Source organism: Triticum urartu, chromosome 3A (assembly GCF_056163025.1).
Source record: "Triticum urartu cultivar PI428250 chromosome 3A, HENAU_Tu73, whole genome shotgun sequence".
Lineage (NCBI taxonomy): Eukaryota > Viridiplantae > Streptophyta > Magnoliopsida > Poales > Poaceae > Triticum > Triticum urartu.
The window spans coordinates 558,487,196-558,509,238 of NC_141875.1; positions in this window are offsets into that span (position 1 = coordinate 558,487,196).

Here is a 22,043-nt window from a genome sequence, read left to right on the forward strand (position 1 = left end):
TACTTTGTTTGAATGGCTTTTTCCACTGACCGGGTTTAGAGCCTTTGAATCCGGCATTGACTGCCGTATCCTCTGTATTTTCGCTGTTAATGCGGCGCTTATGTTTGTTGTGACGTGACCTGCTATTGCTGTCCTTGGTATCTGAGGTACTATGGTTCTTTGATATGTTATTACTGCGAGCCAGCCAGATGTCTTCTCCCGTACAAAAGCGGGTCATGAGCGTCGTGAGAGCTGCCATAGATTTCGGCTTTTCCTGACCAAGGTGCCGGGCTAGCCACTCGTCTCAGATGTTGTGTTTGAAAGCCGCTAAGGCCTCCGCATCCGGACAGTCGATGATTTGATTTTTCTTTGTAAGGAACCGAGTCCAGAATTGCCTAGCCGACTCTTCTAGCTGCTGAATTATGTGGCTCAAGTCATCGGCATCTGGTGGTCGCACATAAGTGCCCTAAAAGTTGTCGAGGAATGCGGCTTCCAGATCTTCCCAGCAGCTAATGGAGTCCGCTGGCAAGCTGTTAAGCCAATGCCGCGCTGGTCCTTTGAGCTTTAGTGGGAGGTATTTGATGGCGTGTAAGTCATCACCGCGGGCCATGTGGATGTGGAGGGGGAAATCCTCAATCCATACTGCGGGATCTGTTGTGCCGTCGTATGATTCAATATTTACAGGTTTGAAACCTTCTGGGAATTGATGTTCCATTACTTCGTCTGTGAAGCATAAGGGGTGTGCGGCGCCTCTGTATTGGGCTATATCGCGACGCAGCTCGAATGGGTGTTGCCCGCTGTGTTCGGCCCGGCCGGATTTGCTTTTACTGTATCCGGCGTGACGTTTATCGTCTCGCAGAGTTGTGCGCCGTCGTGATCCGTAGATCGATCTTGCATGCTTTGCTTTGTCCTCCAATATGTCTCGCAGGTCTGGCGTATCTCCCCATGCCTTTTTATTTGAATGGCGTCAGGGTGGAGGCTGAGCTTTTGGCTGGAATGCCTCTCTATCTTGGCCACGAGGTGGCCGATTAGCCGTATCATACGCTTCTTCCTCCAGTCGGGGTAGTAACCTGCACTTTGGGTAATTCTTGGAGGGGCGCTCGAGTTTATATTCCTCGGCCGTGAGGACTTCAGTCCATCTGTCAGCTAGCAGATCTTGATCAGCTTGAAGCTGCTGCTGCTTTTTCTTCAGGCTATTTGCCGTGGCCATAAGCCGGCGCTTGAAGTGCTCTTGTTCGACGGGATCCTCTGGTACGGCGAATTCATCGTCGCCGGGGCTTGCCTCGTCTTCGGAGGGGGATGTAATTGTCATCCTCCTCTCCGTCTACCGCTCTCTCAGGAGAGCTGGCTCCTTCATCCTCCTGCTCTAAATCTTGCTCGAGGGGATTGTTGTTGTCTTCGGCACTATCTGGAGTGTTATTATCTCCTATGCCGGTATCACCACTTTTGCTTTGGCGGGACTTAGAGAGGTGCCACTGACGTCGGCGCTTGGTTTGCTTCTTGGAGGGGTCATCCTCTGCTATCTCGTCGCCATTTCCTTCGTTGGGTGTATCCACCATGTATATGTCATATGACGAGGTGTCTTTCCAGTGCCCTATAGGCGCTGGTTCATGTTCGTCTCCTACATCGTCGTCCATACCGGCGATGTCTTCGGAGTCGAAGTCGAGCATGTCGGTTAAATCATCGATAGTGGCTACAAAGTGGGTGGTGGGTGGGCGTCGAATTTCTTCATCGTCCGCATCCCAATCCTGTTGGCCATAATCCGGCCAGGGCTCTCCTAACAAAGAGAGAGACCTTAGTGAATTCAGAATGTCGCCAAAGGGCGAGTGCTGAAAGATATCCACGGCGGTGAATTCCATGATCGGCGCCCAATCAGATTTGATTGGCAGGGGCGCGGGCGGTTCGGAGTCTGAAAAAGAGTCCGGCACCTTGGAGTCACGGGCTGCGCAGAGGGTTAGGCTGGTGTTCGGCTCGATTGGCGTTGAGACTGCAGCCCCTGAGGCGGTGTCTAACCACCCGTCCTCGATTGGCGCAGTTAGCTCCGAGCTAAGGGTCGGAGCTGATGCGGGCGCGGCCTTTGGGGTACTGTTCGGCGGTAGAGCTAGGTCATACCCATCGTGACAGTGCGGCACGCCCGGCTGTGGCTCGAATCCGTCGAAGATCAAGTCTCCGCGGATGTCGGCCGTGTAGTTCAAACTTCCAAATCTGACCTGATGGCCAGGGGCGTAGCTTTCAATCTGCTCTAGATGGCAAAGCGAATTAGCCCGCAGTGCAAAGCCGCTGAATACGAAGATCTGTCCGGGGAGAAAAGTCTCACCCTGGACCGCATCGCTATCGATGATAGTAGGAGCCATCAGGCCTAACAGCGACGACACAGAGGAACTCTCAATGAAAGCACCAATGTCGGTGTCAAAACCGGCGGATCTCGGGTAGGGGGTCCCGAACTGTGTGTCTAGGCCGGATGGTAACAGGAGGCAGGGGACACAATGTTTTACCCAGGTTCGGGCCCTCTTGATGGAGGTAAAACCCTACGTCCTGCTTGATTGATATTGATGATATGGGTAGTACAAGAGTAGATCTACCACGAGATCAGAGAGGCTAAACCCTAGAAGCTAGCCTATGGTATGATTGTATGTTATGGTTGTTGTCCTACGGACTAAAACCCTTCGGTTTATATAGACACCGGAGAGGGTTAGGGTTACACAAGGTCGGTTACAAAGGAGGAGATATCCATATCTGTATTGCCTAGCTTGCCTTCCACGCCAAGTAGAGTCCCATCCGAACACGAGACGAAGTCTTCAATCTTGTACCTTCATAGTCCAACAGTCCGGCCAAAGGATCTAGTCCGGCTGTCCGAAGACCCCCTAATCCAGGACTCCCTCACCCGCAAAATCTTGTGGGCCTTTAGCTGGGCCAGCCCATTATGGTCCGCAAAATTTTGTGGGCCTTTAGCTGGGCCGGCCCATTATGTTTCGCAGAATCTTGTGGGCCTCTAGTTGGGTCGGCCCATTTAAACTTGTTGGGCCGTGCCACGTGTCGACGTATCATAGGCCCCTTCTGTCCAGTGAGTGGATGACATCTGTCCCGACGATGAGCCGACACGTGTTTCCTCTAGCCAAAGATGATTTTACACGTGGAAAATCCCCATTGGTCGGGGCTGTTAACGGGTTATTGGATCCAAAACCCGACCAGATAGCTTAACGGTGTTCCGTTATGGTGGATGCCACATGTCGGTCACCCTTGACGAAAGCACTTCTGTGACGCGCGATTTATCATCATGGAAGTGGACACTTCTGTGATGATAATTTTGGTAATGTCATGGAACACTTTCTTGATAACCCACAAGTATAGGGGATTGCAACAGTTTTTGATAAGTAAGAGTGTCGAACCCAGCGAGGAGATAAAGGTAGAACAAATATTCCCTCAAGTTCTATCGACCACCGATACAACTCTACGCACGCTTGACATTCGCTTTACCTAGAACAAGTATGAAACTAGAAGTACTTTGTAGGTGTTGTTGGATAGGATTGCAAGATAATAAAGATTATGTAAATAAAAAGTAGGGGCTGTTTAGATAAAGAAACAATAAAGTAAATATAGCGAGTGTGGCAAAGTGGTGGTAGGAGTTGCGAAATTGCCCCTAAGCAATTGACTACCTTACTAGACCGGTAGCAAGTATTATGTGGGAGAGGCCACTGCTAGCATGTCATCCCTGACTTGGAATTCTATGCACTTATGATTGGAACTATTAGCAAGCATCCGCAACTACTAACGTTCATTAAGGTAAAACCCAACCATAGCATTAAGATATATTGGTCCCCCTTCAATCCCGTATGCATCAATTTCTATGCTAGATTCAAGCTTCTGTCACTCTTGCCCTCCAACACATAGTCCTATCAACATACAACTAACCCTAGGGTGTGATCCACACGCGCAATCATATGATGGGCACCAAAGGACAACAACATAACCACAAGCAAATTAAATCAATCATAGCAATTCATCAACCACCGGTAGGACAATGAAAATCTACTTGGACATCATAGGATGGCAACACATCATTGGATAATAATATGAAGCATAAAGCACCATGTTCAAGTAGAGGGTACAGTGGATTGCAGGAGAGTTGACCGCTGTAGATAGAGGGGGGAAGGTGATGGAGATGTTGGTGAAGATGGCGGAGGTGTTGGTGTAGATCACAGTGATGATGATGATGTCCACGGTGATCACGGATATTCTGCGAAACAAAAAACATGCAACAAACAGGAACTGGCACTGAGCACTAGATCAATATGTTAGTCCCAAAAATAGTATAAAAAGTTACCAAAAGTATATGAAAGTTGTATAATATTGGCATGGAACAATCAAAAATTATAGATACGACGGAGACGTATCAGCATCCCCAAGCTTAATTCCTGCTCGTCCTCGAGTAGGTAAATGATAAAAATAATAATTTTTGATGTCGAATGGTACCTAGCATAATCTTGATCACATATCAAATCATGGCATGAATATTAAGATACGAGTGATTCAAAGCAATAGTCTATCATTTGACATAAAAACAATAATACTTCAAGCCTACTAATAAAGCAATCATGTCTTTCAAAATACATGGCCAAAGAAACTTATCCCTACAAAATCATATAGTCTGGCTATGCTCCATTTTCACCACACAAAATATTCACATCATGCACAACCCCGATGACAAGCCAAGCAATTGTTTCATACTTTTGACGTTCTCAAACCTTTTCAACTTTCACGCAATACATGAGAGTGAGCCATGGACATAGCACTATAGGTGGAATAGAATATGATGGTGGAGAAGACAAAAAGGAGAAGATAGTCTCACATCAACTAGGCGTATCAACGGGCTATGGAGATGCCCATCAATAGATATCAATGTGAGTGAGTAGGGATTGCCATGCAACGGATGCACTAGAGCTATAAGTGTATGAAAGCTCCAACTGAAACTAAGTGGGTGTGCATCCAACTTGCTTGCTCATGAAGACCTCGGGCATTTGAGGAAGCCCATCATCAGAATATACAAGCCAAGTTCTATAATGAAAATTCCCACTAGTAGATGAAAGTGATAACTCAAGAGACTCTCTATATGAAGAACATGGTGCTACTTTGAAGCACAAGTGTGGAAAAAGGATAGTAGCACTGCCCCTTCTCTCTTTTTCCCTCATTTTTTATTTTTTTGGTGGGCTTCTTTGGCCTCTTTTTTTCATTTGGGCTTCTTTGGCCTCTTTTATTTTTTTGTAAAGTCCGGAGTCTCATCCCTACTTATGGGGAATCATAGTCTCCATCATGCTTTCCTCACTGGGGAAATGCTCTAATAATGATGATCATCACACTTTTATTTACTTACAACTCAATGTCTAGAACAAAGTATGACTATATGGATGCCTCCGGCGGTGTACCGGGATGTGCAATGATCTAGCGTAGCAATGACATCAAAAAACAGACAAGCCATGAAAACATCATGCTAGCTATCTTACGATCATGCAAAGCAATATGACAATGAATGCTCAAGTCATGTATATGATGATGATGGAAGTTTCATGGCAATATATCTCTGAATGGCTATGGAAATGCCATGATAGGTAGGTATGGTGGCTGTTTTGAGGAAGATATATGGTGGGTTTATGGTACCGGCGAAAGTTGCGTGGTACTAGAGAGGCTAGCGATGGTGGAAGGGTGAGAGTGCGTATAATCCATGGACTCAACATTAGTCATAAAGAACTCACATACTTATTGCAAAAATCTATTAGTCATCGAAACAAAGTACTACGTGCATGCTCCTAGGGGGATAGATTGGTAGGAAAAGACCATCGCTCATCCCCGACCGCCACTCATAAGGAAGACAATTAATAAATAAATCATGCTCCGACTTCGTTACATTACGGTTCACCATACGTGCATGCTACGGGAATCACAAACCTCAACACAAGTATTTCTAATAATCCACAACTACCCACTAGCATGACTCTAATATCACCATCTGTATATTGCAAAACTATTGCAAGGAATCAAACATATCATATTCAGTGATCTACAAGTTTTATGTAGGATTTTATGACTAACCATGTGAATGACCAATTCCTGTCATCTCTCTAAATAGATATAAGTGAAGCAAGAGAGTTTAGTTCTTTCTACAAAAGATATTCCCATGCTCTAACAAATATAAGTGAAGAAAAAGAGCATTCTACAAATGGCGGTTTTCTATGTAAAGAGAAACAGGCAATCCAAACTTCAAATGATATAAGTGAAGCACATGAAGCATTCTATAAAGCCATACTCAAAAGATATAAGTGAAGTGCGAAGAGCATTCTATAAATCAACCAAGGACTATCTCATACCAGCATGGTCCATAAAAGAAAAATGAAAACTAAATGCAAAAGACGCTCCAAGATTGCACATATCGCATGAACAAAACGAATCCGAAAACATATCGATACTTATTGAAGAAAGAGGGGATGACTTCCGGGGCATCCCCAAGCTTAGACGCTTGAGTCTCCTTGAATGTTTACTTGGGGTGCCTCGGGCATCCCCAAGCTTGAGCTCTTTCCTCTCTTCCTTCTTCTCACATCGAGACCTTCTCGATCATCGAACACTTCATCCACACAAAACTTCAACAGAAAACTCGGTAAGATCCGTTATTATAATAAAGCAAATCACTACTCTAAGTACTGTTGCAAACAAATTCATATTTTTTTTTTCATTGTGTCTACTGTAATATAACTTTTCCATGGCTTATTCCACTAATATAAATTGATAGTTTAATCAAAACAAGCAAACTATGCATCAAAAACAGAATCTGTCTAAAACAGAACAGTCTGTAATAATCTGAACATTCACCATACTTCTGATACTTGAAAAATTCTACCAAAATTAGGAAAAATAAAAAAATTGTATAGGAAGACAGTGCAAAAATAATCATAACCATTTGACATTCCAGCTACAAATGTAAAATCATGCACTACAGCCAAAGTTTCTGTCCTGCACCGTACAAACCATCAAGCAAATGTAAACATCCTAAAGGCAAACCTTGGCAAATTATTTTTATAATACAATGGAATTGTACAAGGGGAGAATTATTTTAATTGAAAATTTTCTGTAATCAAGATTCACAAAGTTTCCATGAGCATGAACAAAGTTCAAGGCTAGCTCCCACTTCAACAATGCTTGTCTTTCTCACTTTCGCTTTCCTTTTTGAAAAAGTTTTGGGTTTCCCTCTTTATTTTTATTGTTTTTAAACTATATAAAAGCACTCAACAGAAATAAATGACTCTCTAAAACTTCCGGGTTGTCTCCCTGGCAGCGCTTTCTTTAAAGCCATTAAGCTAGGCATATAGTGCTCAAGTAATGGATCCACCCGGATCCCAAGGTATATCAAAGCCAATTTTAATTAACAATGATTTGTAATTTAGTAGTGAGCACAAAGTAACATATATCATACAACTACGAAGTCTAACTCTCTTCCTATGCATCGGCATGTTATAAAAGAACAATTCATGCACACAAAGTAAAGGCCAATGCATAGTATAAACAGTTTCTTGCAATTTTATCATATTGGAAACATAGAGAGGTGGAGATATAGTTCCTCTCTCATAATAATTGCAAGTAGGAGCAGCAAGCACATGCATATTATATTCATCAAAATCATCATGTGCAACAGTAAAAGGCAACCCATCAATATATTCCTTAATAAGAGCAAACTTCTCCGATATAGTGTAGTTTGGAGAATTCAAAAAGATAATAGGACTATCATGCGTGGGTGCAATAGCAACAATTTCATGTTTAACATAAGGAACTATAGCAAGTTCATCTCCATAAGCATAATTCATATTGGCATCTTGGCCACAAGCATAGCAAGCATCATCAAAAAGGGATATTTCAAGAGAATCAACGGGATCATAACAATCATCATAGCAATCATCCTCCGGTAAGCACGAAGGGAAATTAAACAATGTATGAGTTGAAGAGTTACTCTCATTAGAAGGTGGGCACGGGTAGCTAATCCGCTCTTCCTCCTTTTGTTCTTCGCTCTCCTCCTCATCTTTTTCATCCAATGAGCTCACAGTTTCATCAATTTCTTCTTCCATAGACTCCTGCAAAATATTAGTCTCTTCTTGGACAGCGGAGACTTTCTCAATGAGCGCATTAATATAGGAATTATATTCATAATTATCATAGCAATATTTTAAGATAGCTAAATTTTCAGGCCTATAAACATCATCATCATAAGCTTCATGCTTTTCAAACAAAGACTCAATTTCATAAGCACCTTTAAAAGCAACAAATTCTTCTATTTGTTCCACATCATAGTAATCATATATACCATTAGCATAAGAAGCTAAGGTTTCATTATCATTAAATTCACATGAAAAGGGAAGGTGTGGAGCCTTCACCTTAGAGCAACAAGTATAATCATATCTCAAGCATAGTTGCCTAGCATACCAATTCAATATATGAATTTGATCCCATAATACTTTCCCTTTTTGTGTCAAGCGGTAATCCCTAAAGTATTCACGTTGATCCAACGTTACTCCCATTACATAATTGAATGGGGTTTTCTCAGGATTATTAAAGTAGTACATAATATTTTTCACATAACCAGCATCGAGGGTTTTAGGAGGTTCCCCATCTCCATGAGTAGCAAGTACACCTAATTTTTTTTGGTATTTTGTGTTCCATATCCATAACTAAAGATAGAGAACAACTGAGAACAACAAATAAAAATTACTTAGTGATAAAGCAAACAAGCACACACGAGAATATTCACCCCACGCTATTGCTCCCCGACAACGGCGCCAGAAAAAGGTCTTGATAACCCACAAGTATAGGGGATCGCAACAGTTTTCGATAAGTAAGAGTGTCGAACCCAACGAGGAGATAAAGGTAGAACAAATATTCCCTCAAGTTCTATCGACCACCGATACAACTCTACGCACGCTTGACGTTCGCTTTACCTAGAACAAGTATGAAACTAGAAGTACTTTGTAGGTGTTGTTGGATAGGATTGCAAGATAATAAAGATTATGTAAATAAAAAGTAGGGGCTGTTTACATAAAGAAACAATAAATTAAATATAGCGAGTGTGGCAAAGTGGTGGTAGGAGTTGCGAAATTGCCCCTAAGAAATTGACTACCTTACTAGACCGATAGCAAGTATTATGTGGGAGAGGCCACTGGTAGCATGTCATCCATGACTTGGAATTCTATGCACTTATGATTGGAACTATTAGCAAGCATCCACAACTACTAACGTTCATTAAGGTAAAACCCAACCATAACATTAAGATATATTGGTCCCCCTTCAATCCCGTATGCATCAATTTCTATACTAGGTTCAAGCTTTTGTCACTCTTGCCCTCTAATACATAGTCCTATCAACATACAACTAACCCTAGGATGTGATCCACGAGCGCAATCATATGATGGGCACCAAAGGACAACAACATAACCGCAAGAAAATTAAATCAATCATAGCAATTCATCAACCACCGATAGGACAACGAAAATCTACTCAGACATCATAGGATGGCAACACATCATTGGATAATAATATGAAGCATAAAGCACAATGTTCAAGTAGAGGGTACAGCGGATTGCAGGAGAGTTGACCGCTGTAGATAGAGGGGGGAAGGTGATGGAGATGTTGGTGAAGATGGCGGAGGTGTTGGTGTAGATCACGGTGATGATGATGATGGCCACGGCAGCGTTCCGGCGCCACCGGAAGAGAAGGGGAGAGGGGGCCCCTTCGTCTTCTTCTTCCTTGACCTCCTCCCTAGATGAGAGAAGGGTCCTCTGGTCCTTGGCCTCCATGGCATGGGAGGGGCGAGAGCCCCTTCGAGATTGGATCTGTCTCTCTGTCTCTCTCTGTTTCTGCATTCTCAGATTCTACCCTTTCACCGTTTCTTATATTCCCGGAGATCCGCAACTCCGATTGGGCTGAAATTTTAACACGATCTCTATCCAGATATTAGCTTTCTTGCGGCGAAAGAAGGGCATCAACCGCCTTACGGGTGGCCCACGAGGGCCAGGGGCACGCCCAAGGGGGCAGGCGCGCCCCCTGCCTCGTGGCCACCTCGGGCACCGTCTTGCGTGGATTTTTCTTCCAAAAAATCATATATATTCCAAAAAAAATATCCGTCACTTTTTATCCCGTTTGGAATCCGTTTGATATGGATATTCTGCGAAACAAAAAACATGCAACAAACAGGAACTGGTACTGGGAACTAGATCAATATGTTAGTCCCAAAAATAGTATAAAAAGTTGCCAAAAGTATATGAAAGTTGTAGAATATTGGCATGGAACAATCAAAAATTATAGATACGACGGAGACGTATCACACTTCTACGACAGCACAGGTATGACTATCTTGATTCTGTCATAAATTTGTCATGGATGTACATGCATGACAAAAAAAGCGACCTACTGTGACAAACACGTATCATCACGGAAGTGTATTTTTTTGTAGTGGATACGGCTGACCGGCCACCTCGTGGCCAAGACAAAGCGGCATATCAGCCTGAAGTCCAGCCCGCACCCCGTCGCCAGTCAAACAAAAACACCAAGGCACGGGGCTACACGCAGGACCTGCGAGACGTATTGGAAAACAAAGCAAGACATATAAGATTGATCTACGGATCATGGGGGCGCGCCCAAATGAGTGACGACGACCGTCACACCAGATATACTAAAAACAAATCTGGCCGGGCCGAATACAGCAGTCAAGACTCGTATGAACTGCGTCGTGATATAGCCCGGCACAGAGGCGCCGCAGACCCCCTATGCTTCACTGACGAAGTAATGGATCATGAATTCCCAGAAGGGTTTAAACCCGTGAACATTGAATCATATGATGGTACTGCAGACCCCGCGGTATGGATAGAGGATTTCTTCCTCCACATTCACATGACCCGCGGGGATGATCTACACGCCATAAGTATCTCCCACTAAAACTCAAAGGGCCGGCTCGGCATTTGATGAATATCTTGCCGGCAAAATCCATCGGAAGTTGGGAGAACCTGGCAGACGCATTCCTGGACAACTTCCAGGGCACTTATGTGTGACCACCGGATGCTGATGATTTAAGTCACATAACACAACAGCCCGGAGAGTCAGCCAGGAAATTCTGGACTCGGTTTCTAACTAAAAAGAACCAAATTGTTGACTGTCCGGATGCCGAAGCCCTAGCGGCCTTTAAACATAACATCCGTGACGACTGGCTCACCCGACATCTCGGCCAAGAGAAGCCAAAATCCATGGTAGCCCTCACGACATGCATGACCCGCTTTTGCGTGGGCGAGGATAGCTTGTTGGTCCGTAGCAACAACACAACAAGCAATCCTGGCACATCAGAGGCCAGAGATAGCAATGGCAAACCCCGACGCAACAAACACAAGAGTCGCAAAAATGGTGGAAACTATGAAGATACGACAGTTAATGCCGGATTTAGTGGCTCTAAGTCCGGTCAACGGAAAAGTCCATTCAAAAATGACAATTCGGGCCCGTCAAGTCTGGACCGCATACTCGATTGTCCATGCCAAATTTGTGGCACCCCAGGAACACCAGCCAATCATACCAACAGAGAATGCTGGGTCTTCAAACAAGCCGGCAGGTCAGGTGCCGAAAACAAAGAGAAGGGGTCTCAAAGCGATGATAGCGACGAGGAGCCCAGATCACCGACTACAGGAGGGCAAAAGAAATTTCCCCCGCAGATCCCAACGGTGAACATGGTAAACGCCACCCACACTCCCAACCCGGACCGGATGCGCACCCTTAGGGGTGCCGACTTAACGGAACCAGTCGTCCTAGAATATAAACTAGGGCCGATCACCTTCAACCGCACGGATCATCCAGTTAATACCAATCAGGGCAACTCAGCCGCACTAGTCCTCGACCCAATAATTGACGGGTTCGACCTCACACGAGTCCTTATGGACGGAGGCAGCAGTCTAAACCTGCTTTACCAGGACACAGTGCGCAAGATGGGCATCGATCATTCGGTGATCAAGCCCACTAAAGCCACCTTTAGAGGTATTATACCAGGTGTGGAGGCCAGCTGTACAGGATCCATCGCCCTTGAGGTAGTCTTCGGATCACCGGACAATTACCGTGTCGAAGAGTTAATCTTTGACATCGTCCCCTTTCGCAGTGATTATCAGGCACTGCTCGGACGAACCGCGTTCGCTCGATTCAACGCGGTGCCACATTATGCCTACCATAAGCTCAAGATGCCCGGTCCGTGCGGCGTCATCACGGTTAATGGAAAGGCCGAACTTCCGCTCGGTACGAAAGAGTATACCACTGCTTTAACAATGAAGCAACGAGCGGCACCTTTCAATCGAACCTCGAGTCGACGGCCAAGCTCCCGGACACCACCAAAGGACTCCGAACTACTTCGCGGCAGGATAGCCCGGCTCATCCAGAGCTCAATTAAACACTCCGGCGAAAGCCAGGACAGGCCACATGTTGCGGCTCAACCGCTCTGCGGCACACAAACACATCTTGCATTTTCCATATAGGTTCATTTTTGCCCAGGCAAGGACCGGCGACATGGAAACAGCTCAAACGCGCAAGGGAACTCTTAGATATTCCCCTCGATGACCATCCGACCGCACTCTGGATCCGCACACAGCTTCTTCCCGCCTGGTCTCAGTATGTTCCGTAGTCACTTTCTCTTTTTATTACTTTATATGCACTCATACGCATCGACGTATTATTTAAATACAACATGTGGATTTATATGACGCTTACCTGCCGTTATCTCTTATTAAAATTCTTTTGTCAAATGGCATACGTACACCGCGATATGCCTTAAATATGCCAGGAGCTTCGTTTTACCCATAATGCGGCAATGAAGTCCGAACACCTTCATGGTAGTTCGGCACCCCGAACTTATAGCATTATATGCATTAGCTCCGAATCATGTCTTGGGTCAAATGTTGGGTTTTCCCGGCTCCCATGTTTTGCTACCTTACATTCCGCTATATCGGCTAAGGCAACACAGGGAGAACTACTGCAATTGTGTCCCGGTTCTTCCGGACGAGCACCTCAGTAGAGAAAGCCGAAAATTGGCTGTCATGATACGGCGAGGGCTGATCAGCTGTTCGAGAGGTTATTAAATCTTTAAGGATTTATCCCACATAATGCCATAACCAATGCAGCGTGCGATGGATCGGCTTTTCATCCGATCAGGTGCTTATAGAGCCCCTCGTGCGGTCTTCTGAATACCAGGGGCTGCGCCTACCTTCCTTTTCTAAAGCTCCTATGGCTAAGTGAGAGTGATAAAGCCCTATAGTCCGATTGCCTGGTTCGTTGTGCTGAACACCTCCTTCGAAGGACCCAAAACCGGGATAAAGAGTGATCAGATTTATCCCGAACACCCCCGTACTTCCTACGTGGGGGCAGAAGCCCACTGAGGGAGTCCTGGATTAGGGGGTATCCGGACAGCCAGATTATATCCTTTGGCCGGACTGTTGGACTATGAAGATACAAGATTGAAGACTTTGTCCCGTGTCCGGATGGGACTCTACTTGGCGTGGAAGGCAAGCTAGGCAAGCTAGGCAATACGGATATGTATATCTCCTTCTTTGTAACCAACCTTGTGTAACCCTAGCCCCCTTCGGTGTCTATATAAACCGGAGGGTTTTAGTCCATAGGACAACATACAATCATACCATAGGCTAGCTTCTAGGGTTTAGCCTCTCCGATCTCGTGGTAGATCAACTCTTGTACTACTCATATTATCAAGAATAATCAAGCAAGTCATAGGGTTTTACCTCCATCAAGAGGGCCCGAACCTGGGTAAAACATCGTGTCCCCTGCCTCCTGTTACCATCCGCCATAGAAGCACAGTTCGGGACCCCCTACCCGAGATCTGCCGGTTTTCACACCGACATTGGTGCTTTCATTGAGAATTCCTCTGTGTCGTCACTGTTAGGCTTGATGGCTCCTTCGATCATTGATAGCGATGCGGTCCAGGGTGAGACTTTTCTCCCCGGACAGATCTTTGTATTCGGCGGCTTCGCACTGCAGGCCAACTCGCTTGGCCATCTGGAGCAGATTGAGAGTTACGCCCCTGGCCACCAGGTCAGGTTTGGAAGCTTAAACTACATGGCCGACATCCACGGAGACTTGATCTTCGACGGATTCGAGCCCCTACCGTGTGCGCCGCATGGTCACGATGAGCATGATTTAGCTCTACCATCGGACAGTGTTCAGGAGACCGCACCGGCGACCGCTCCGACCCTCAATTCGGAGCCAATTGCGCCATCCATGGACAGGTGGATAGACCCCGCCACGGAGGCCGTTTTCTCAGCGGCGATCGAGCCGAATATCGACCTTACCCTTCACGGGAGCCATGATGCCGAACTACCGGATTCTTCCCCGGCCACGGACTCCGAATCGCCTGCGCCCGTGCCTATCGAATCTGACTGGGCGCCGATCATGGAGTTCACCTTCGCAGATATCTTTCAGCACTCGCCCTTTGGCGACATACTGAACTCATTGAGGTCTCTCTCCCTATCAGGAGAGTCCTGGCCGAACTATGTTGGCAGGATTGGGATGCGGATGACGAAGAAATTCGCCGCCCACCCACCACCCACTTAGTAGCCACTGTCGACAATTTGACCGACATGCTCGACTTTGACTCCGAAGACATCGATGGTATGGACGACGATGCGGGAGACGAAGAGACACCACTACCCACAGGGCACTGGATAGCCACCTCATCATATGATATATACATGGTGGACACACCCAAAGAAGGCAATGGCGACGAGACAGCAAAGGATGACCCCTCCAAGAAACAACCCAAGCGCCGACATCAGCGGCGCCGCTCTAAGTCTCGCCAAAGCAAAAGCGGTGACACCGGCACAGGAGATAATAGTACTCCGGACAGTGCCGAAGACGACAACAATCCCCTCAGGCAAGATTTAGAGTAGGAGGATGGAGAAGCCAGCCCTCCCGAGAGAGCGGCAGATGGATAGGTGGAGGATGATAATTACATGCCTCCCTCCGAAGACGAGGCAAGCCTCGACGATGATGAATTTGTCGTGCCTGAGGATCCTGTCGAGCAAGAGCGCTTCAAGCGCCGGCTTATAGCCACGGCAAATAGCCTTAAGAAAAAGCAGCAGCAGCTTCAAGCTGATCGAGATTTGCTAGCTGACAGATGGACTGTCCTTGCGGTCGAGGAATATGAACTCGAACGCCCCTCCAAGAGTTACCCAAAGCACAGGTTTCTACCCCGACTGGAGGAGGAAGCATTAAAACCTACATCTCCAGCGTATAACGCGGCTGATTGGCCACCTCGTGGCCACGACAGAGAGGCATTTCAGCCAAAAGCTCAGCCCGCACCCCGACGCCACTCAAATAAAAATGTCAAGGCATGGGGAAACACGCTAGACTTGCAAGACGTATTGGAGGACAAAGCAAAACACGCAAGATTGATCTACAGATCATGAGGGCGCGCCACCACGCGGGATGATAACCGTCACGCCGGATACAGTAAAAGTAAATCCGGCTGGGCCGAACATAGCGGACAAGACTCATTTGAGCCGCGTCACGACATAGTCCAGTACAGAGGCGCCGTACACCCCCTATGCTTCACAGACGAAGTAATGGATCACCAAATCCCAGAGGGTTTCAAACCCGTAAATATAGAATCATACGACGGCACAACAGATCCTGCGGTATGGATCGAGGACTTCCTCCTAGACATCCACATGACCCGCAGTGACGATCTACACGCCATCAAATACCTCCCACTCAAACTCAAAGGACCAGCTCGGCATTGGCTCAACAGCCTGCCAGCAGAATCCTTTGTCTGTTGGGAAGATCTGGAAGCCGCATTCCTCAACAACTTCCAGGGCACTTATGTGCGACCACCAGATGTCGATGACTTGAGTCACATAATTCAGCAGCCAGAGGAATCGGCCAGGCAATTCTAGACACGGTTCCTGACAAAGAAAAATCAAATCGTTGACTGTCCAGATGCAGAGGCCCTAGCAGCTTTCAAGCACAACATCCGCGACGAGTCGCTCGCCCGGCACCATGGCCAAGAAAAGCCAAAATCCATGGCAGCCCTCACAACACTCATGACCCGCTTTTGCGCGGGAGAAGACAGCTGGCTGGCTCGCAGCAATAACATATCAAAGAACCGCGGTACTTCAGATACCAAGGATTGCAATGGAAGGTGACGTCGCAACAAACATAAGCGCCGTGTCAATAGCAACAATACCGAAGATATGACAGTCAATGCCGGATTTAGAGGCTCTAAACCCGGTTAGCGGAAAAAGCCATTCAAAAGAAGCACTCCGGGCCCGTCCAGTTTGGACCGCATACTCGATCGCTCATGCCAAATACATGGCACCCCTGACAAGCCAGCCAACCACACCAACAAGGAAAGTTTGGTGTTCAAGCAGGCCGGCAAGTTAAACGCCAAAAACAAAGACAAGGGGCTACATAGCGATGACGAGGAAGAGCCCCGGCTGATCGAACACCGGAGGACAGAACAGCTTCCCCCCACAAGTGCGGACGGTGAACATGATATACGCAACCCACATCCCCAAGAGGGAGCGGAAGCGTGCGCTAAGGGATGTATATGCGTTGGAGCCGGTCACCCCAAAGTTCAACCCATGGTCCTCTTGTCCGATCACCTTCGATCGCAGGGACCATCCCACTAGTATCCGTCATGGCGGATTTGCCGCACTGGTCCTAGACCCAATCATTGACGGATTTCACCTCACTCGAGTCCTTATGGATGGCGGCAGCAGCCTGGACCTGCTTTATCAGGACACAGTGCGCAAAATGGGTATAGACCCCTTAAGGATCAAACCCACAAAAACGATCTTCAAAGGCGTCATACCAGGTGTAGAGGCCCATTGCATAGGCTCAGTCACACTGGAAGTGGTCTTCGGATCCCTGGATAACTTCCGAAGCGAGGAGTTAATCTTCGATATAGTCCCGTTCCGCAGTGGCTATCATGCACTGCTCGGGCGAACCGCATTTGCGAGATTCAATGCGGTACCGCATTATGCATACCTCAAGCTCAAGATGCCAGGACCTCGGGGGGTCATCACAGTCAATGGAAACACAGAGCGCTCTCTCCGCACGGAGGAGCACACTACGGCCCTCGCAGCAGAAGCACAAAGCAGCCTCTTAAGGCAATCCACCAGTTCGGCGATTAAAGACCCAGACACCTTCAAGCGCGCCCGGAGTAATCGGCAACAAGACCGCCTGGCACGTTCCGAGCTCGCATAGCAATGCGGCCCCCACCCCAGTCCCAACCAAAAGGCGAAATCCGTGCCACACATACATAATTACGCATTGAAAATACCATGGGCACAGGTGGGGAGGGGGCACGACTACGGCACGCCCCAATACGCGGATCAACCGCACTAGGGGCTTCCCGCTTTGTTATTTTTCTCTCTTTCAGGACTTTAATCTCCGGAAACCCTGTCTGGCAGTATGATTGCCGGACACACGATGCAACAACCAAGGAGGCAGAAAGCTACGTCGCACCATGGAACTCCCAGGTGGTCTCCGATAACGAGTGAAATACTTGCTTTAAATACCATTCCTCAGCTAGCCCTTGGAGGGGACATGTCAAATAGTCCTACTTTTTGCTTATCGCACTACTTGTATCATTCTGCTTCGACGCACCTTTTTGAATAAACAATGCATAGCACTAGACTATTACCGCATTCTCTATTCTTCTTTATATATATATATATATATATGTTCATTCATGACATTCAGCACCCATACACTCTGGTACGGCCAATATGCCAGGGGCTTAAGCATACCCCATAATACGGCGTGAGAAGTCCGAACACTTTCGACAGTGCGGCACCCCGAACTTATAGCATTATATGCATCAGCTCCGAATCATGTCTTGGGTCAATAGTTGGGTTTGCCCGGCTCCCATGTTTTGGTACCTTACGTTCCGCTATATTGGCTAAGGTAGCACTGGGAGAACTACTGCGATTGTGCCCCGGTTCAGCTGGGCTAAACACCTCAGTAGAGAAAGCTAAAACTGACTGTCATAATAAGGCGTGAGCTGGTCGCTGTTTGAGAGGTCTCGAGTCCCTAAAGACTTATGCTGCTTAGAGCGAGGAGTCGGCTTTGTCCGACTTAAGGCGTGTATAGCGCCCCGAATTCGGCCTTCCGAATACTAGGGGCTTCGCAAAAATTTAAAATTGTAGACTTCTATGGCTAAGTGAGAGTGATAAAGCATTACAGCCAGTTGCCTTGTTCGTTGTGCTGAGCACCTCCCTCGAAGGACCCAACATTGGGAAAAAGAGTGCTCAGGTTTATCCCGAACACCCCAGCACTCGTGGCATGGGGGCAGAAGCCGACGACTGGCCATCTCTCAGATTTGATAAACAGCCGCACAGAAGGTAATATTTTAAATTCAAACAAGCGTTGCGTAGCGCATATGAACAAGTTTTCATAATACAGGATCACACGAGCAAGTTTATTCAAAAATTACATCCTTCACACACTCGTCCGCCACAAGACGGGCACCCTTCAGGACACCCTCATAATACATCTCGGGGTCGCGATGCTCCTTGCCCTGCGGCGGCCCCTCCTTCACCAGCTTCTCAGCGTCCATCTTGGCCCAGTGCACCTTTGCACGGGCAAAAGCCCGGCGGGCACCTTCAATACAGACGGACCGCTTGATGACTTCCAGCCGTGGGCAGGCATCCACAAGCCGCCTCACCAGGCCGAAGTAGCTATTGGGAAGGGAGTCGCCAGGCCACAGCCGGACTATAAAGCCCTTCATGGCCTGTTCGACTGCCTTGTGCAGCTCGACCAGTTGCTTCAGCTGGTCGCTCATAGGCATCGGGTGTTCGGTCCCAGTATACTGAGACCAGAACAACTTCTCCGTCGAGTCTCCCTCCTCGGCCTGGTAATACTTCGCGGCATCCGACACGCTGCGGGGCAAATCTGTGAATGCTCCTGGAGAGCTCCGGACTCGGGTAAGTAACAAGTAATTTACTTTCACATGCTTGCTTTGCATATTGAATGCCTTACCCGCCGCTATCTTCCTCATCGCCTCAATCTCCTGGAGGGCCTTTTGGGCTTCATCCTTGGCATTCTTTGTGCTCTCGAAGGCCGCGGCAAACTCGGACTCTCGCGTCTTCGAGTCAAGCTCCAAAGCCTCGTGCTTCTTCACGAGAGCCCGGAGCTCTTGCTGCACCTCGCCCACCCGTGCCTCTTGCTTTTCCCGCTCGGTGCGCTCCTTGGCCGCTTTGTCTTCGGCCTCGAACAATGCATGCTTCAGGGTCGCCACTTCGGTCGTGGCCCCTGGCACATTCATGATGATCCTGTCATTTCGCAACCACATTTTCTTTTATATATAGACAAGGTATTACTTACCTTTGTTCTCCCCGAGCTGCCTCTTGGCAAGGCCGAGCTCTTTCTCGGACCCCTCGAGGTCCTGCTTCAGTGCGGCGACCTCCGCAGTCAGTGCGGCAGAGGTCAGCAACGAAGCCTGCATACGCATACAGACATACTTATATTAGACTCCTGTAGATAGTATTGATCCTCTATTCGGCTTTTCTTTGTGAACACCAAACAGAGCATCAGGGGCTACTGTGTATGCGGTAATTTTTTTTCCTATATTTTAATACTTACCTCAAAGCCTGTTAGAAGGCTGGTACAGGCTTCAGTCAGTCCGCTCTTAGCAGACTGAACCTTCTTGATCACCGCACTCATAATAGTGCAGTGCTCTTCGTCGATGGAAGCGCTGCTAAGCGCTCCCAACAGTTCGTCCGGTGCCTCTGGATGGACAGTGGTCACCGGCACGGACGGCTTGCCCCTCTTGGAAGGGGGCCGCCTGCCCGAGTCCGGAACCACTAGAGGTTCTGGCGCAGTGTCCGGCTGCGGGCCGAACTTGGAGCCCCTGAGAGCCTTGCTCCCTTTGCTCCTGGAGTCCGGAAGGTCGCCCTGAGGCGCCTCCGGGACTATCTCCCCCCGGCTCGGTGCCCCTTGAGACAGTACCTCGGCATTGTCCGTAGGGCAAGGAGAGGTGGCGGTTGGAAGTGTATCACTATCCATGTCCGACGAGTCCAAGGAACCGTCCGACGATGATACGTCGATACGGGCTTGGGGCGGACTGCATAATCATATTCGACGTTAGGAGAAGCAGTGTAATAAAAGTATGCTATGAGTTACTCTGGTATCCGAATACTTACGACTTCAACAGGGGCTTGGCCCTGAGCAGCCACTCGTCTTCGCCGTCGGCGGCGGTGGTAGAATAGTCCGGAAGGAGAGTCCTTCCCTTCTTGGACCCTTCAGCCTCCCCGGTTGGGGCAGCCTTCCTTTTCTTGTCTCCCCCGGCTGGAGGGGGAGAATCTTCATCTTCCTTCTCCTCGTCTTCACGGGAGGAGTGCGTCTCGGAGTTATCGGACAATGAGTCCGATACCACCTGCCGCTGGGAACTCTTTCGGGTTCCCTTGGCCTTCTTCTTGGTCTTCTCCGGCACCTCGTAAGGAGCCGGAGTCCGCATCTCCATCAGGAGAGCATCCGCAGGGTCTTTGGGCAGTGGGGCCGGACAGTTAATCTGCTCCGATGCCTCCACACAGTCTTGTCAAATGCATGAGAGCTCAAACCCCGCACATGGTTAAGCTATGGGAAATAAATACCCTACCAGATGTACAGAACTTACCGGATTCGCAGGGCGCTTCGTGCTTAGCCCGCGGTCCTCAATAAGAGAAGGAGGGACCTCGGCGCCCTTGAACAGCACCTTCCAGACGTCCTTATGCGTCGTGTCGAAGAGCTTGCATAGAGTCTGGTGCTGGGCCGGTCAAACTCCCATAAGTTGAAAGCCCGTTGTTGACACGGGAGTATCCGGCGGAAGAGCATGACCTGGACTATGTTGACAAGCTTAAGTTTTTTGCTTGTCATGTTCCGGATACACTTCTGGAGTCCGTCCAGCTCCACCGATGAACCATAGGACAGGCCCTTCTCCTTCCAGGAAGTGAGCCGCATGGGGATTCCGGATCGAAACTCGAGGGCCGCCACCCAGTTGGTGTCGCGCGGCTCGGTGATGTAGAACCACCCCGATTGCCACCCTTTTACGGTCTCCACGAAGGAGCCCTCGAGCCATGTAACGTTGGGCATTTTTCCCACCATGGCTCCGCCGCATTCCACTTGTTGGCCGCCTACTACCTTCGGCTTGATGTTGAAGGTCTTCAGCCATAGGCCGAAGTGGGGCCGGATGCGAAGGAAATCCTCGCACATGACGATGAATGCCGAGATGTTGAGGATGAAATTCGGGGCCAGATCATGAAGGTCAAGCCCGTAATAGAACATGAGGCCGCGGACGAATGGATGGAGGGGAAACCCCAATCCGCGGATGAAATGGGGAAGGAAAACCACCATTTCGTGAGGTTCCGGGGTAGGGACGATCTGCCCCGCGGCTGGCAGCCGGTGCATGATATCCGCGGCTAAGTATCCGGCTCCACTTAACTTTTTGATGTGCCCCTCCGTGACGGAGGAGGCCATCCACTTGCCTCCCGCTCTGGACATGTTTGAGAGTTGAGGAGAAGGATGTGGACTTGGGCGCTGGAGCTCGAGTGCGCGAAAATGGATGAGCAAGGAGGAAGAAGGCATGGGTAGAAAAAGGTGAGATCTTATCCCTTTATAAGGGCGGACTAAATTATGCACCCCCACTAGCCTGGTAAAACTCGCTTATCCCCCAAGCGCCGTAATTGATGGCGCGGTTGGGTTACCCACGTCCATATTGATGAGAATCCCGCAATAAGGGGAACACGATCTCTGCTTTGACAAGACGTGTCAAGAAACTGCCTCGCGTTATGTGCGGGGATGGTTAAAGAAAAATGGTTCAAATAATTACCGGGCTGTGGCGATGTCATGCTGCCAAAACGTGTCAGTAGATTAGATTTGTGGAAATATTATTCTCTCTACGGTGGTATGTGGAACTTATTTTGCAGGGTCGGACACTATCCTTGTATACAAACTCTTCCGTGGTGTATTCGGAGCAGGAACCCGCCTTGCAATGCCGAAGAAAACACTGCGCGCTG